The 5305-nt window shown below is 49.9% G+C and overlaps 1 protein-coding gene across 9 annotated transcripts in view; it reads right to left on the bottom strand.

Annotated features, from left to right (window-relative positions):
- ST3GAL4 (ST3 beta-galactoside alpha-2,3-sialyltransferase 4) overlaps nt 1–5068 on the bottom strand; it is a 175216-nt gene extending 170148 nt beyond the window's left edge. For 7 of the 9 annotated variants that reach the window (XM_075073546.1, XM_075073548.1, XM_075073552.1 and 4 more), the window contains exon 1: nt 4800–5068. The gene's annotated coding sequence lies outside the window, so the exon portion shown is untranslated. The remainder of the gene's footprint in view (nt 1–4799) is intronic. The other 2 variants (XM_075073551.1, XM_075073550.1) reach the window with 1 other exon arrangement.
- Nucleotides 5069–5305: the final 237 nt, after the last annotated feature.

Genomic DNA, 5305 nt, shown 5'->3' with positions numbered 1-5305 from the left:
ACAGTATACATGAAATTACAACCTATAACATTACTCTAACAACAATGCTCAGTGCATCATGAGCCTTCCAAAGACACCCGACATGACAAACTTTGCACTGGATACCACAGAATCATATTATAAGGATCAACATGGGGGTGCAGGGTGTTCCCCCAAGATACAGAGTGTTACACTGAGCCCTTAAAAGCCCCCTGCTTCCATTTAGCTAGACAGTCACCCAATCTGTCTGCTCCATTTTCTTTTGGCTCCCTCCCAGTCTCCTCCCAATATCCCTCACCAGATCTCCCATTGTGCACGCCCCCCGCAGATCTCATTAGAGCACCCAGAAAAGTGCTGCAAGACTCAGCTGACCAGCTTGGCCCTACAGAGCATTCCACCATTGAGGCATGCCCAGCTCAGAGCAAGCAGGATTGTCCCCTACACCAGTGGTTCTCAACCAGGGGTACATGTATCCCTGGGGGTATGCAGAGGTCTTCCAGGGCACAGGTCAACCCATCTAGATATTTACCTAGTTTTACAACAGGCTGCATAAAAACCACTAGCAAAGTCAGTAGAAACTAAAATTTCATACAGGCAACACCTTGTTTGTATTGCTCTATACACTATACTGAAATGCAAGTACAATATTTATATTAAATTGATTTATTTTATAGTTATATGGTAAAAATGAGAAAGTCAGTATTTTTTCAGTACTAGTGTGCTGGGACACTCTTGTGTTTTGATGTCTGATTTTGTAAGCAAGTACATTTTTAAATGAGGTGAAACTTGGGGGTATGCAAGATAAATCAACCTCCTGGAAGGAGCACTGCAGCCTGGAAAAGTTGAGAGCCACTGATCTACACATCGCAGACTAAATAAAGCCCTGGGCAGTGAATGACTAACATCTAGCAACCCGGATTCTACGTCTTACCCTTGGGACACCAATTCCACAGTGTGACTGCCCTCGGCATGAGGAAATGGTTCCTCTCCTCCACCCCAGCCAAAGTTTTCCTTCGTTCAGTCTCATCCCATTCCCCTAAGCTCTTCCTTTCCAAAGCACCCTGTGCGATCCCTCTCCTACCCTGTTTAACCAGCATGCATGGCACTTTATGGGCTTGCTAACACGCTGTGGGCACAGCCAGGCCCTGAAAACCTGCATTATTGAGATCTGGCCTATAGCTTGTGGTTTGTTTTCTTGTGAGCAAGAAAGCGGGAGAGAGAACAAGAGGCGGGTGGCTTGGAGCAGGGAGACGCTGGTAGGCTGGTCCAGACAGAAAGCAGCAAGCAAGGAGAAGTGGGGGCATGAAGAGGTGGATAATGGAGGCATAAGAGGTTCGAGTCTACCCATGAGTAGGGTCAGAGTTGGAAATCAGGACTGCTATAGGAAGGGACAGCAGCAGCCTGTCACATGGGGCAGCATGAGCTAATGGTTAGAGCACAGGGTGAGGAGACCTGGGCTCCAGACACGGTTCTATTGCTGGGAGACCTTTGGAAGCCACTTTGCTCTCTGTATGCGCAAGATCACACCCACCTGCATGAGGTGCTTTGGGAACATCAGACGAGAGGCACTAGATGTGGCCCGTATTCTGAGCATGCAGACTCTGCTCCCCATCCACTACCGAGGTGACGCACATTTGACTCTCTCCTTTGTCAGGAGCCCCTCTCCCTTGGCAGGACTTCCCTGGTGTGAGAGTTACCCAGATCTTTATGCATTGTTCCCAACGCAACGCTGTCGGGGGCAGCCCTTCCTGCCACACTGCAAGTTCCCGTCCCGTCTGCACTCCACAACCACCCCAAGATCGCTTCTCCACCTCACCGCCTCCAAAGCATCTTCCTCCCTGCACATCCCGTTACTCCTCACCCCCCGCCCCAACCATCCCACATACTAGCTTAGAGTTCTCACTGTTTGCATCCCTAACCAATTCACCTAGCATCTCTATCCCGCAGTGCCCATCAACGAGCTTTGCCCTGCTGCTTCGTCCAAACTATTAGCCCTACATCAGCCAGACTTCTCAGGCAAGTCATTTCCCCTGGAGTTTGTAGCACACTGTGCACCACTCAAAACACTAATAATGCCGAGGGAGACATCTACCAAAACAAAACCCAACAGTGCTTCCTGCAGGTCCCTGATGGGCACTTCGCATGTCACTACCTGGGTATTCTTTGCTTCCAGCCCACCAGCAGGCACTGGAGCCATTTAACAGGGCACTTGCTGGTAAGGCGGTCAGCAGGTCCATGACTATATAATTCAGGCCAGGACTTCAGGAGAGCCTGAGTGGTGATCCTATTGGTAGACAAGATTTGTCTGCATCCAGCAGCCTCCATAAAACACACCCTTTCTATTCATTATAGCCAGAGCCTATCGCCAGGGAGCACTCCATTGCCTAAACCAATTTTAAGTGTGTTTGTTGAGACGAAAATGCCGCACTGGACATAGCAGGTGACAGCTAATTGCCTGGGTCCCAACAGGCCGTGTGTTTTTTCAGTTGCCCATTAGAGGAAAAACCTGTAGAGCAGTGGAAAGATACTCTCCCCTCAGCAATAACAGCGGGTCAAGCCATTCTCAGAAAGGCCGCACCAGCACCTGAGGAGGAGCAAGCTGGAGTGTGCAGCTTGAATGAGGAAGCCTTCCCTGGCTGCCACGGGGAGGATGCACACGCCTTTGGTGGGAGGTCGGGACTGCCCGATTGATCAGTCCCATGTGGGGGCTGCCGACATCACAGGGCAGAGCCACCAGTTGAAATTAAAAACAAACACAAACCCTTGCCCCTGACGGTAACCTCACATGGAGGTGACCTACTTCCCTTTCCTTCTTGTTTGTCTTCACCTCCAGATTCCACCCACAAACCATTTCCCTCATCAATTCAGTCCCAGGAGCTGCACACATGACTGAGCAGGCTCAGCAGGAGAATGGGACTCAGGACACCTGGGTTCCATTCCCAGCTCGTACTGGTTTGCTGCTTGGCCTTGAGCACGTCATTTATCACTGCACCAGACGCCCCACAGGGGAAGGGACCATTATGCCCTTGTGCCAAGCAAAAAGGCGCTATAGAAGCACAGTGGCCTATTCGGCAAGGAAACCTCTCAGGAGCTGCAGTCAGAGGAGGTTCTGAGAAGAGTTGGGGCCTTGTAAAGGAAGCTGGTTTGATTTACAAATCAATCATGCTTAGTATTTGCTACTATGTTATCGGTACATTCCAAACACACATGCATCAATGCTCCCAAAATAGGGAGCCAGGGAGGGAAGCAAGACAGATTAGCTCATGTTGCCAACAAGTCAGCAGGTTGCTGTGCTGGGCTGTTATTGGTGGTGTGGGAGGATTCTTATGCACATACACTGGGTTGAATCCTCGCACGGTTATACACACAGCTGTGTGCCTGCATTGAATCGAGTCCATTCAACCCTCCTCCCAGATGGTCTGAACCCTAAATTCGCCATGCCCTCTTCCTGACAAACCCATCCCACGCAACACCCCAAGGGACAACTTTGGATACTTTCTTCTTCCGCACCCACGTCCCAAGATTTCTGTATGTCCAATGGCTCTTAAGGGTTTCTCCTGCAGTGGAGCATTTAGAGCTCATTTATGCATGTGCATTACAGTGACCTGAACCCTTGGCAGAGATACCTGTTTGCTATGCAACAAATAAACAGGAAGAAACTAAAAAGCAAATGCCAAATTGTATTTGCATCAGCGTCTACACCACAAAGCCGAGGGGCTATTTGCCAAAGTACAGATCTGTAATACCCAAGTGCGACTATTTGCCATACACTTAAAGGTGTGACACATTTAGAAAGACAAGGTGGGGGAGGTAACATCTTTTAATGGACCAACTTCTGTTGGTGAGAGAGGCAAGCTTTCAAGCTACACAGAGCTCTTCTTCAGGTCACATTTAGAGGCACCCAAATTAATCTCTGTCCTGGTTTTAGGGTTCCTTTTCCCTGATAAGCATGGGTCTACAAAATCAATGCAAAACCTGCTTAAGTAATAACATTGATCTATTGCCAATATTCTAATCCAGCAAGATCCGGGTTTTTTGAGTGCCAGAACCTAATGAAAACCAAACTCATGTGTCTGTCCGTCCCCATCCATCCGTCCCATTCCTGTGATTTTCTTTTGACAGTAAGTTCCACTAACTCAGTATTCATTTAGTTGTTGTCGCAGGCCTTCTGGTAGCTCTCCCATGATACCTTAACTTCAGATTCAGAACCACTGGGAACTCTTTCCCTCACCAAGCAGCCAGCGATGTGCAGATTAAACACATGCCAATACATCACCCTTTCTGAGTCTCATCTTTTCCAAGTCTGAAGTTTGGTGGTGGCTGTTTATTTATCCACCGCCCCACCCCCAAGAAGTCTAGATAACCAGATACCCCAAACGAGCCCATCAAAAAGACCTGCAGTATTCCTCACCAGATCCTTCTAGTCTTAAAATCAGAAAAGCAGAGAGAGAGAGGCTGGGGTCCAAGTTCAAACACATCCAGAACATCTCAGGCACAAGACGCTTGTTCCCTGCAGTGCTTTAAAGGTGGATTCTGGATCAGCGGTGGACAAGAGCCCAGTTTATGGACGTCTTTTGTCGCAGCCTTTAAATCCGCTTTAATTTTATTTTTAGCTCAGGAGCAAACCAAAACAAAAGCCCCTCCTGGGTTTGCCCCAGGCAGTATGTCAATTACACACACACCCCTCCCCAGGGCTGCAGCCAGAGGAATGGAATTGACCAACTTCCCCCTTTAAAACGACCAGAGCTTGGGGTAGATTCGGATACAGGGACATATACTCACCTCCCTCCCCCCCAGGTCTGCTCAGCTACTAAACTCACCATCAAGCAGCCATCCGGGTGCCGAGGCAGAGGGGGTTTCCGATCCGCTATTTGCTGGCCAAAGCTATCTGCAAAGGGAAGGAAGGATTGTAATCCGAATGGTGCGGGGAGGGTGCTGCAGGGCTCCCCGGAGGACGGGCTGCCGAACAGAGCCGCTTTGCAAGGAAGGAAAGGATGCGAAATAATGGCACGATGTAAAGTTAGCATGAGCTGGGAAGAGAGGAGTGTGGGTCGCAGCAAACAGAGGAGATCGGTCCGCCCCTGCTGACCACGCTTGCGCAAAGAGCAGCTGGCAGTCCAGGCCAGCTGTGTGTGTGATGGGGTGGGGGGAGCAGGAGGGAGATGCCAGGAGGAGGTGGGGGAAGAGGGTTGATCCCGGGGAGGCTGGAGCACAGAAGGGTTCCCTCTCCCTTCCCCCATCATCTCCTGCTGCTGTGCTGGGTGCATGAATGAACAGTAGGCGCCCGGGGAAAGGGCTGCTCCCAGGATAAGAATGCCCCCATTCA

Source organism: Chelonoidis abingdonii, chromosome 18 (genome assembly GCF_003597395.2).
Source record: "Chelonoidis abingdonii isolate Lonesome George chromosome 18, CheloAbing_2.0, whole genome shotgun sequence".
In the NCBI taxonomy this organism is placed as follows: Eukaryota; Metazoa; Chordata; order Testudines; family Testudinidae; genus Chelonoidis; species Chelonoidis abingdonii.
This window is presented reverse-complemented; position numbering and strand designations above follow the sequence as displayed.